General features: G+C 47.1%; 3 pseudogenes; all 3 read right to left on the bottom strand.

The window, feature by feature from the left end:
• Positions 1–5,840: 5,840 nt before the first annotated feature.
• Positions 5,841–5,959, bottom strand: LOC143959252 (5S ribosomal RNA; annotated as a pseudogene).
• A 108-nt stretch (positions 5,960–6,067) lies between these two features.
• On the bottom strand, positions 6,068–6,196 carry LOC143959149 (5S ribosomal RNA; annotated as a pseudogene).
• Positions 6,197–6,305: 109 nt separating this feature from the next.
• Positions 6,306–6,425, bottom strand: LOC143959160 (5S ribosomal RNA; annotated as a pseudogene).
• Positions 6,426–12,250: the final 5,825 nt, after the last annotated feature.

The following is a 12,250-nucleotide window of genomic DNA, read 5'->3' as shown; positions in this document are numbered from 1 at the left end:
ATGTGCTGGGGCGATGCGATTTTACTGGGAGGGGGGGCGATGCGATGTGCTGGGGGAATATTTTCTTATTTTTAACCCGATTATCTATGTAACATAGAGAAAGTTGTTTGTGCAAATAGTTGTAAATAAGCAGTTTTTTTAAATACTCCCACCATCCCATCTAAGGCCCCATTCACACATGCGGACATTATGTGCGTATTTCATCCATCCGTTTGCGGATGAAGTACGGACATACATGCATTCCTATGGGATAGCGGGTGTCGGCGGATGAACATCCGCAAACACCCGATATCTTTCGCCTCCGCAATTGTCCGATTCTGCAGACGGAGGAAAATCCTATTTTTCTATCCGTCTGCAGAGCGGATCGGATGAACACGGACAGACGGTCCGTGCTCATCCGATCCCCCGTAGAGGAGAGCGGAGAGCTGACAGGGCGGTCCCTGCACAGTGTGCTGGGACCGCCCTGTTATCCTCCGGCTCAGCGGGGACAACAGAGCGATCCCCGCAGAGCAAGCGGATCATCACGGGGTGGATCATTACTGATCCATCCCGTGTGAAAGGGGCCTAACACCAAAACACAAGCACCATTTTTCAAAATTAATATGCACAGTTTGAACTTCATAAAGTCGTCTTCAATACGTCTAGATGCATAAATGAATTGTGTTGCTGAGATTATTATTTTTTTAATTATTTTTTTTTCTTTTTAAATGAAAAGCAGTACAGAAAAAAGTATCAACTGAGTGTAGATATGTGTGTGTATATATGTACAGAACACGATGTATATATATTGTGTGTTTCTTGAATAATATTCCTTGTACATGCAGTATATTTACTGGTTCCTGGAGGGAGGAGGGGTTTGCATAGATATGGGTGGCAACTTCCTCTAACACTGCCGTTGCCATGGAAACCTGACCTGAAACTTATTACACTGCTTGTGCAGCATTGAGCATGTGCGAGATCTGCAAGGCTGAAATCCAGGAAGAAATACGGTCCGGCTTCAGATGCCCACACTTAAGATGGCCACAGTCTGCTGCTAGTTTATAAACTTTCAAAATGCTGTATTAACCATTAAACTTTACTGAATACATTAAGCTTGTGTATTATAGGGGTATTTTTATTTAAAAAGTGTAATTTTGGCCTGAGCACCACTTTAACCACTTGCTTACTGGGCACTTAAACCCCCCTCCTGCCCAGACCAATTTTCAGCTTTCAGCGCTGATGCACTTTGAATGACAATTGTGCGGTCATACAACACCGTACCCAAATGAAATTTTTATCATTTTTTTCCCACAAAAAGAGCTTTCTTTTGGTGGTATTTAATTACAGCTGGGAGTTTTATTTTTTGCTAAACAAACAAAAAAAGATGCAAAAAAAAATAAAAATCATGTTTAATAGTTTGTTATAAAATTTTGCAAACAGGTAATTTTTCTCCTTCATTGAAGTGCACTGATGAGGCAGCACTGGTGGGCACTGATAGGCTGCACTGGTGGGCACTGATATGCATAGTTAAGGCGGCACTAATAGGCACAGATAAAGTGGCACCGATAGGCACAGATAAGGCAGTACTGATGGGCACAGATAAGGAGGCACTGATGGGCAAAGATGGGCACAGATAAGATGGCACGGATGGGTGGCACGGATATAGGTTTGAGGCACTGCTATTCAAGTCATTGTTGCTGCAGATTGTCTTTTGTCAGGGCTGAGAGAGGGACAGGACGCTGTGTGCAGCAGGGACAGTCAGTTTAATCATTAGCTGTTACTATTAGGTCCACAAAAGTCCTTTTCAGGACTGGTATGGTAAAGTAGTAAAGGATATAGTTTTGAGTGCTATTCAAGTTATTGTTGCAGGAGCCTGTGTTTTGTCAGTTTAAATAGGGACAGGCAGGAAGCTGTGTGTGGCAGTGAGGAACAGTCAGTTTAATCAGTAGCTGTTACTATTAGGTCCACAAAGGATCTTTTCAGGACTGGTATGGTAATAGGCTTATACACGTATAATATTTTTTCTTCCAAATATAGAAAGAATATTATACTTGACTGCTGCCCTTCTGCTGCAGTAGTCCTTTATGAGTATAGGGACTGAGGTACAGTCTGCTAATCACAACCTACTATTTGCACAAAGGTCCTTCTAAGGACTGGTAAGGTATAGCGTAATACAGTATATAGGGTTGAGTGAGGTACAGTCTGCTAATCCTTAAGGACTGGTATAGGTCCACAATATATAGGGTTGAGGTGCACTACTGCTGACTGCTGCCCTATTCTTCAGCAGTCGTTTATGAGTATAGGGACTGAGGTACAGTCTACTAATCACAACCTACTAGTTCCACAAAGGTCCTTCTAAGCACTGGTAAGGTATAGCGTACTACAGTATATAGGGTTGAGTGAGGTACAGTCTGCTAATCCTTAAGGACTGGTATAGGTCCACAATATATAGGGTTGAGGTGCACTACTGCTGACTGCTGCCCAATTCTGCAGCAGTCCTTTATGAGTATAGGGACTGAGGTACAGTCTGCTAATCACAACCTACTATTTGCACAAAGGTCCTTCTAAGGACTGGTAAGGTATCGCGTACTACAGTATATAGGGTTGAGTGAGGTACAGTCTGCTAATCCTTAAGGACTGGTATAGGTCCACAATATATAGGGTTGAGGTGCACTACTGTTGACTGCTGCCCTATTCTGCAGCAGTCCTTTAAGAGTATAGGGACTGAGGTACAGTCTGCTAATCACAACCTACTAGTTCCACAAAGGTCCTTATAAGGACTGGTATGGTATAGTGTACTACAGTATATAGGGTTCAGTGAGGTACAGTCTGCTAATCACAACCTAAAAAGCACACCGTACTATATGCCCGTACCCTCCTGTTTGAAGAGGTTGAGCGGTGTCATATTTTTGGGGCCCAGCAGCAAGTTGCTGGTATCAGTGCTGCTGTTAGTGCTCTCTATCTCGGTGCTGGTGTCAGTGCACTCTATCACGGTGCAGGTGTCAGTGCTCTATATCACGGTGCTGGTGATCATCTCCTGCACCTCTTCTTTGCCTACCCTGACCTTCCCTCGCCTCCATTGTCTCAAGAGTCCTGAATTGTCAGAATTTCACATATAAAAAAAGAATGCTTGTAGTTGTCGATCCCAGATTCACCTCATACATGTGTTATGTCACGGTGCTGGTGTCATATCGCTCTATCACGGTGCAGGTGTCAGTGCTCTATATCACGGTGCTGGTGATCATCTCCTGCACCCTCTTCTTTGCCTACCCTGACCTTCCCTCGCCTCCATTGTCTCAAGAGTCCTGAATTGTCAGAATTTCACATATAAAAAAAGAATGCTTGTAGTTATCGATCCCAGATTCACTGCACAAAGGTCCTTCTAAGGACTGGTAAGGTATAGCGTACTACAGTATATAGGGTTGAGTGAGGTACAGTCTGCTAATCCTTAAGGACTGGTATAGGTCCACAATATATAGGGTTGAGGTGCACTACTGCTGACTGCTGCCCTATTCTGCAGCAGTCCTTTATGAGTATAGGGACTGAAGTACAGTCTGCTAATCACAACCTACTAGTTCCACAAAGGTCCTTCTAAGGACTGGTAAGGTATAGCGTACTACAATATATAGGGTTGAGTGAGGTACAGTCTGCTAATCCTTAAGGACTGGTATAGGTCCACAATATATAGGATTGAGGTGCACTACTGCTGACTACTGCCCTATTCTGCAGCAGTCCTTTATGAGTATAGGGACTGAGGTACAGTCTGCTAATCACAACCTACTATTTGCACAAAGGTCCTTCTAAGGACTGGTAAGGTATAGCGTACTACAGTATATTGGGTTGAGTGAGGTACAGTCTGCTAATCCTTAAGGACTGGTATAGGTCCACAATATATAGGGGTGAGGTGCACTACTGGGTGGGACTTTAGAGACATGGATGTAAAGGAGAACCCTGTTGTGAATGTGGCAGTTATCCTTACTGCTGTACTCTGTTTTGTTTATTGCTTGCTCTTAATCCCTGTACTCTATACAATATGCATAGATATACTGTACATAGACCTGACCAAGGTGTTCATTGTCTAAACTGTTGCTGGTTTTAATTAAGTTCTTCTTTCATGTAAGCTCAGTCCATACATCAGAATGTTTCTTTGTGCTCAACCAGTGGGTTGAACAAAAATGGCTTGATTTTTTTTCCCCCCATTACCATGTAGCACTAACCCCTGAAGGAGCTGCTGGTTTTATTTGCACCTGCACTTTGCTAATGAACCCCTCTTGACTTGACTCAGTCCCCTTGACACAGCTGTGGTGCAATATGAATGTGTAATGAAATGGTGAGAGGTAACGCCACAATACAATATAATATACCTGTATTATTACCAGGACACCCGATGGCTCCACCTGCTGAGAGAAAACAATACTCCACACAATTGAAGTACTTAACCATAAATATACTTTACTGTAATTATGATAAACAGGTGGTTAGAATAATTGTACTGTCATCCTAACGTAAAATGACAGAACAATGAATGCAAAACAACAATTTTACAAGGTGAAACCACAAGGGAGCTCCCCCTACTTTAATAGCTAGTTGCAAGATCTTGTTAATAGTAAACATTCTTTAATCTTCTTTTCTTCTGCTAGCTATGATGGTCCTTTATAATTTGTAATCCAAAGGATAAGGAAGTTAGGCTGATCTTAAAAGTACATTGCACCCCATACTCATTCACATAGGGTGGGGGGACGCTATCCGGGGGCCCCCTTATTAAAGGGGGCTCCCAGATTCCGATAAGCCCCCCGCCCGCAGACCCCGACAACCAACGGCCAGGGTTGTCGGGAAGAGGCCCTTGTCCTCATCAACATGGGTACAAGGTGCTTTGGGGTGCGGGGGCCGCGCCGTGCCGCCCCCCCTTCCCCAAGGCACCCCCCATGTTGAGCCTGGTATGGTTCAGGAGGGGGGGGGCGCTCGTTCGTCCCCACCCCCTTTCCTGACCGGCCGGCTGCGTGCTCGGATAGGGGTCTGGTATGGATTTTGAGGGGGACCCCATGCCTTTTTTTGGCGTAGGGGATTCCCCTTAAAATTCCTACCGGACCTAAGGGCCTGGTATGCCCCCGAGACATTATCGCCGCTCTCTCGCTCCTATAGGAAAATGGCGGCACCTACTGTATATATATATATATATATATATATATATATATATATATATATATATATATATATATATATATATATATATATATATATATATATATATTTTTTTTTTTTAGCATAGACCCTAGCGAATAAATTGGTGATCGTTGAAATCATTTTTTTTGTCTCATGATATTTGCGCAGTGCTCTTTCAAACACATTTTTGGGGGGAAAAATACACTTTTATGAAAAAAAAAAACCCATAAAGTTAGCCAAATTTTTTTCTATAATGTAAAAGATGATGTTATGCCAAGTAAATAGATAGTTAATGTCAATGTCATGCTTGTGAACATTACTGGAATGACGACAAACTAAGGAACTTAATAAATCTCCATAGACAGCGCTTTTAAAAATAATGTAACGGTTACCAGGTTAAAGTTACAGAGGAGATCTAGTTTGTGGCAATACCTTATGTGTGATTTGAACACCATTTATATATGAGGTGTGACTTACGTAAGCGTTTTCTTTGCTGCGCAAGCATGCGAAGATGGGAGGGGGGTGCTTTAAAAAAAAATCTTATTTTTTTTTCTTTTTTTGCATTGTCCCTTTAAAAAAAAAAAATCTGATCACTTTTGTCCACTCTCAACCCTCTTGACAAACGTCAAGATGATCACCTCAGCAAACAAGCAGAAAAATTAAATCTGGTCGTCTACACAAACAACATATTACAAAAAAGCCTATGGCACCTGTTATTCCCAGGCGGTCTCCCATCCAGGTACTAACCAAGCCCGACCCTGCTTTGCATCCGAGATCAGACAAGATCAAGAGCATTCAGGGTGATGTGGCTGTAGGCGACCTTGCTGGCCACTCTCAACCCTCTTGACAAACGCCAAGATGGTCACTTCTGCAAATCAGTAGAAAAATATAACAGGTTGTCGACACCAACAACATATTAAAAAAAAGCCTACGGCACCTGGTATTCCCAAGCGGTCTTCCATCCAGGTACTAACCAGGCCCGACACTGCTTAGCATTCGAGATCAGACGAGATAAGATAAGATCGGGAGTATTCAGGGTGATGTAGCCATAGGCGATCTTGCTGGCCACTCTCAACCCTCTTGACAAACGTCAAGATGATCAACCTTGGCAAACAAGCAGAAAAATAAAACAGGTCGTCTACACTAACAACATATTTAAAAAAAGCCTACGGCACCTGGTATTCCCAGGAGGTCTCCCATCCAAGCACTAAGCAGGCCCGACCCTGCTTAGCATCCGAGATCAGACGAGATCGTGCGCATTCAGGGTGATATTGAACCTAGAAGAAAATTTGATCGATTGATTGTGAAAGACCGGAGAATTTCAGATATACAGAAGTCTTGAAAGACGGTGGACAGCGGGAAAACTGACGAGTTTTATATTTGGTGAGTAGAAAAGTAATATGGAATTTGTAGATGTTTTAGCTGATGAAAGTACATTAGAATTTAAAGGTTTAGCGAAACAGGTTTCTGATGCTGTCATCAGTTGCTGTCAGTTTATCTGTTCATCACTCCCTACATTCCCTCTTTACCATCTTTACCTGCCTGGGAGGGCTAGCTGACCGATGCCTTTTGGATCTTGCTCTTTCCTTAGAATGCACATCGCATCGCCCAAAGCACATTGCATCACCCCAACACATCAAATCGCATCAGAACATCGAATCACATCACCCAAGCACATCGCATTGAATCGCCCCAGCACATCGATCCGCATCTCCCCCAGAACATCGAATCACATCACCCCAGCACATTGCATCACCCCCAACACTTCGAATTGCATCATCACATCGAATCGCATCGCCCCAGCAAATCGAATCGCATCTCCCCCAGCACATTGCATCTCCCAGCACATCTAATCGCCCCAGCACATCAAATCGCCCAAAGCACATTGCATCACCCCCAAAACATCGAATCACATCAGCACATCAAATCGCTTTGCCCCACCACATAGCATCAAAACGAATTGCCCAAGCACATCGCATCGCCCCAGCACATCAAATCGCATCACCCATCGCATCGAATCGCATCACCCAAGCACATCGCATTGAATCGCTCCCAGCACATCAAATCGGATCTCCCCCAGAAAATCGAATCGCATCACCCCAGCACATTGCATCACCCCCAACACTTCAAATTGCATCAGCACATCGAATCGCATAGCCCCAGCACATCTCATCGCCCCCAGCACATCACATCTCCCCAGCAAATCGAATCGCATCTCCCCCCGCGCATTGCATCCCCCCCAGCACATCAAATCGCCCCAGCGCATCAAATCGCCCAAAGCACATTGCATCACCCCCAACACATCGAATCACATCAGCACATCAAATCGCTTTGCCCCACCACATTGCATCGAAACGCATCACCCAAGCACATCGCATCGCCCCAGCACATCGAATCGCATCTCCCTAGAACATCGAATTGCATAACCCCCAGCACATTGCATCACCCCTGCACATCGAATCGCCCCCAGCACATCACATTGGCCCCAGCACATCGAATCGCATCTCCCCAGCACATCGCATCGCCCAAAGCACATTGCATCACCCCCAAAACATCGAATCGCATCAGCACATCGAATCCCTTCGCTCCAAAACACATCGAATCCCATCGCCCAATCGCATCGCATCTCCCCAGAACATCGACTCTCCCCAAAGCACATTGCATCACCCGCAACACATCAAATCGCATCGCCCACAGCACATCACATCGAATCACATCGCCCCAGCACATCGCATTGCCCCCAGCATATCACATCACATTGCCCCCAGCACATAGAATCGCATCTCCCCCAGCACATAGAATCGCATCTCCCCCAGCACATCGAATCGCAACTCCCCCAGCACATTGAATCACCCCCAGCACAACGCATCCCCCAAAGCACATTGCATCGCCCAAAGCACATTGCATCACCCCCAACACATCGAATCGCATCAGCACATTGAATCGCTTCATCCCAACACCTCGAATCCCATCGCCCAATCGCATCACATCTCCCCAGAACATCGAATCGCCCCCAGCACATCACATAGAATCGCATCACCCCAGCACATCGCATCGCCCCCCAGCACATGGCATCACATCGAATTGCATCTCCCCCAGCACATCGAATCACATCTCCCCCAGCACATCGAATCACATCTCCCCAGCACATTGAATCACCCCCAGCGCATCGCATCTCCCAAAGTACATTGCATCACCCGCAACACATCAAATCGCATCACCCCCAGCACATCACATCGAATCGCATCGCCCCAGCACATCGCATCGCCCCCAGCACATCGCATCACATTGCTCCCAGCACACAGAATCGCATCTCCACCAGCACATCGAATCGCATCACCCCCAGCACATCGAATTGCATCTCCCCCAGCACATCGAATCACATCTCCCCAGCACATTGAATCACCCCCAGCACATTGCATCGCCCAAAGCACATTGCATCACCCCCAAAACATCGAATCGCATCAGCACATCGAATCGCTTCGCTCCAAAACACATCGAATCCCATCGCCCAATCGCATCGCATCTCCCCAGAACATCGACTCTCCCCAAAGCACATTGCATCACCCGCAACACATCAAATCGCATCGCCCACAGCACATCACATCGAATCACATCGCCCCAGCACATCGCATTGCCCCCAGCATATCACATCACATTGCCCCCAGCACATAGAATCGCATCTCCCCCAGCACATAGAATCGCATCTCCCCCAGCACATCGAATCGCAACTCCCCCAGCACATTGAATCACCCCCAGCACAACGCATCCCCCAAAGCACATTGCATCGCCCAAAGCACATTGCATCACCCCCAACACATCGAATCGCATCAGCACATTGAATCGCTTCATCCCAACACCTCGAATCCCATCGCCCAATCGCATCACATCTCCCCAGAACATCGAATCGCCCCCAGCACATCACATAGAATCGCATCACCCCAGCACATCGCATCGCCCCCCAGCACATGGCATCACATCGAATTGCATCTCCCCCAGCACATCGAATCACATCTCCCCCAGCACATCGAATCACATCTCCCCAGCACATTGAATCACCCCCAGCGCATCGCATCTCCCAAAGTACATTGCATCACCCGCAACACATCAAATCGCATCACCCCCAGCACATCACATCGAATCGCATCGCCCCAGCACATCGCATCGCCCCCAGCACATCGCATCACATTGCTCCCAGCACACAGAATCGCATCTCCACCAGCACATCGAATCGCATCACCCCCAGCACATCGAATTGCATCTCCCCCAGCACATCGAATCACATCTCCCCAGCACATTGAATCACCCCCAGCACATTGCATCGCCCAAAGCACATTGCATCACCCCCAACACATCGAATTGCACCAGCACATCGAATCGCTTCACCCCAACACCTAGAATCCCATCGCCCAATCGCATCACATATCCCCAGAACATCAAATCGCCCTCAGCACATCACATCGCCCCCAGCACATCGCAGCACATCGAATCGCATCAGCACATCGAATCGCTTCGCCCCCAACACATCGAATCCCATCGCCCAATCGCATCTCCCCAGAACATCGAATCGCCCCAAAGCCCATTGCATCACCCACAACACCTTACATCAGAGTCCCACTTTATAGCAGACTATCTCCCCCTTGCATCAGAGTGTGGCAGAGTGCCCCCTTCCGCATACACAATATTGTCAAAAGTATTGGGACACCCGCCTTTACACACGAACTTTAATGGAATATCAGTCTTCGTCCATAGGGTTCAATATTTAGTTGCCACACTCTTTGCAGTTATAACAGCTTCAACTATTCTGGGAAGGCTGTCTACAAGGTTTAGGAGTGTGTCTATGGGAATATTTGACCATTCTTCCAATAGTACATTTGTGAGGTCAGGCACTGATGTTGGACGAGAAAGGCCCATCTCGCAGCCTTCACTCTATTTCACCCCAAAGGTGTTCTATTGGGTTGAGGTCAGGACTCTGCATTCCAGTCACGTTCCTCCACCCCAAACACGCTCATCCATGTCTTTATGGATCTTGCTTTGTGCACTGGTCCAAATCACTTGGTGGAGGGGGATTATGGTGTGGTGTTGTTTTTCAGGGGTTGGGCTTGGCCCCTAAATTCCAGTGAAGGCAACACTTAAGGTGTCAGCATACCAAGAAATGTTGGACAATTTCATGCTCTCAACTTTGTGGGAAGTTTGAGGAAGGCCCCTTTCTGTTCCAACATGACTGTGCACCAGTGTACAAAGCATAATCCATAAAAGACATGAATGAGCGAGTTTGGGGTGGAGGAGCTTTACTGGGCTGGACAGATTCTTGACCTCAACCCAATAGAACACCTTTGGGATGAATTAGAGCAGAGAATCCCGAGCCAAGCCTACTCGTCCACATCAGTGCCTGACTTCACAAATGCTCTTCCTGGAAGAATGGTCAAACATTCCCAAAGACACACACCTAAACCTTGTGGTCAGCCTGCCCAGAAGAATTGAAGCTGTTGTAGCTGCAAAAGGGTGGGCCAACTCAATAGTGAATCCTCATTGACCACCAAGGGGAGACGTGCTGCCCATCATTGAGCACCAAGGGGAGACGTGCTGCCCATCATTGACCACCAAGGGGAGATGTGCTGCCCATCATTGACCACCAAAGGGAGACATGCTGCCCATCATTGACCACCAAGGGGAGACATGCTGCCCATCATTGACCACCCAGGGGAGACATGCTGCCCATTGACCACCAATGGGATTAACGTGCCCTGGAGTTAAAAGCTAAATGCATCTTTAACCACTTGGGATCCGCGCTATTGCCAAATGACGGCATTAGCGCGGATCTACTTTTCCGGGACTACGTCTATTGACGTCGTCCCGGGTACGAGCGGCCTGCGCACGCCCTGAGGGGCGCGCGCGGCGCGCTCTGTGATCGGCGAGTCCGTGAGACTCGCCTGATCACCGATCCGTGTAAGGGGTCGATCCCGACCCCTTATCACGTGATCAGCTGTCAGCCAATGACAGCTGATCATGTGATAGAACGGAGCCGGTAATCGGCTATTATTCCTCCTCGCGCTGACAGCGCGAGGAGAGAAAAAAAAAGCCGATCACCGGCGGCCGTGATCGGGACATCAGTCCCGATCACGGCCAGCAATACAGCTGACCACCTGCCCCCTGCCAGTGCCCACCTGCCCACCGCAGTGCCATCCTGAATAAAAGTAAGTGCCCCCCAGCAGTGCCACCCAGCAGTGCCCATAGTGCCCACAGTGCCACCCACAGTGCCACCCACAGTGCCATCCAGCAGTGCCACCAACAGTGCCACCCACAGTGCCCACAATGTGCCCACAATGTGCCTCAAAGGTGCTGCACCCCAGTGCCGCCCATCAGTGCCCAGCAGTGCCGCCCATCAGTGCCCAGCAGTGCCGCCCATCAGTGCCCAGCAGTGCCACCTATCAGAGCCACCTATCAGTGCCACCTATCAGTGCCCATCAGTCCCATCTATCAGTGGTACCTATCAGTGCCCATCCGTGCCACCCATCCGTGCCACTTATCCGTGCCACCCATCCATGCCATCTTATCTGTGCCCATCTTTGCCCATCAGTGCCGCCTTATCTGTGCCCATCGGTGCCGCCTTATCTGTGCCTATTAGTGCCGCCTTAACTATGCCTATCAGTGCCCACCAGTGCAGCCTATCAGTGCCCACCAATGCATCCTATCAGTGCCCACCAATGCAGCCCATCAGTGCCCACCAATGCAGCCATCAGTGCCGCCTAATCAGCGCACTTCAATGAAGGAGAAAAATTACCCGTTTGCAAAATTTTATAACAAACTATTAAAACATGATTTTTTTTTTTTTTTTGCATCTTTTTTTGTTTGTTTAGCAAAAAATAAAACTCCGAGCTGTAACTAAATACCACCAAAAGAAAGCTCTATTTGTGGGAAAAAAATGATAAAAATTTCATTTGGGTACAGTGTTGTATGCCTGCGCAATTGTCATTCAAAGTGCATCAGCGCTGAAAGCTGAAAATTGGTCTGGGACTGAGGGGGGTTTAAGTGCCCAGTAAGCAAGTGGTTAAAGAAAAATAAATGTATAAAATTAAGAAAAAATGTGTACCCTTCACTTACTTTA

Source organism: Lithobates pipiens, unplaced genomic scaffold (genome assembly GCF_037356315.1).
Source record: "Lithobates pipiens isolate NorthernLeopardFrog02 unplaced genomic scaffold, aLitPip1_a1.2 Scaffold_67, whole genome shotgun sequence".
NCBI lineage: Eukaryota > Metazoa > Chordata > Amphibia > Anura > Ranidae > Lithobates > Lithobates pipiens.
The sequence above is the reverse complement of the archived record's forward strand: the minus strand, read 5'-3'. Positions and strand labels throughout refer to the sequence as shown.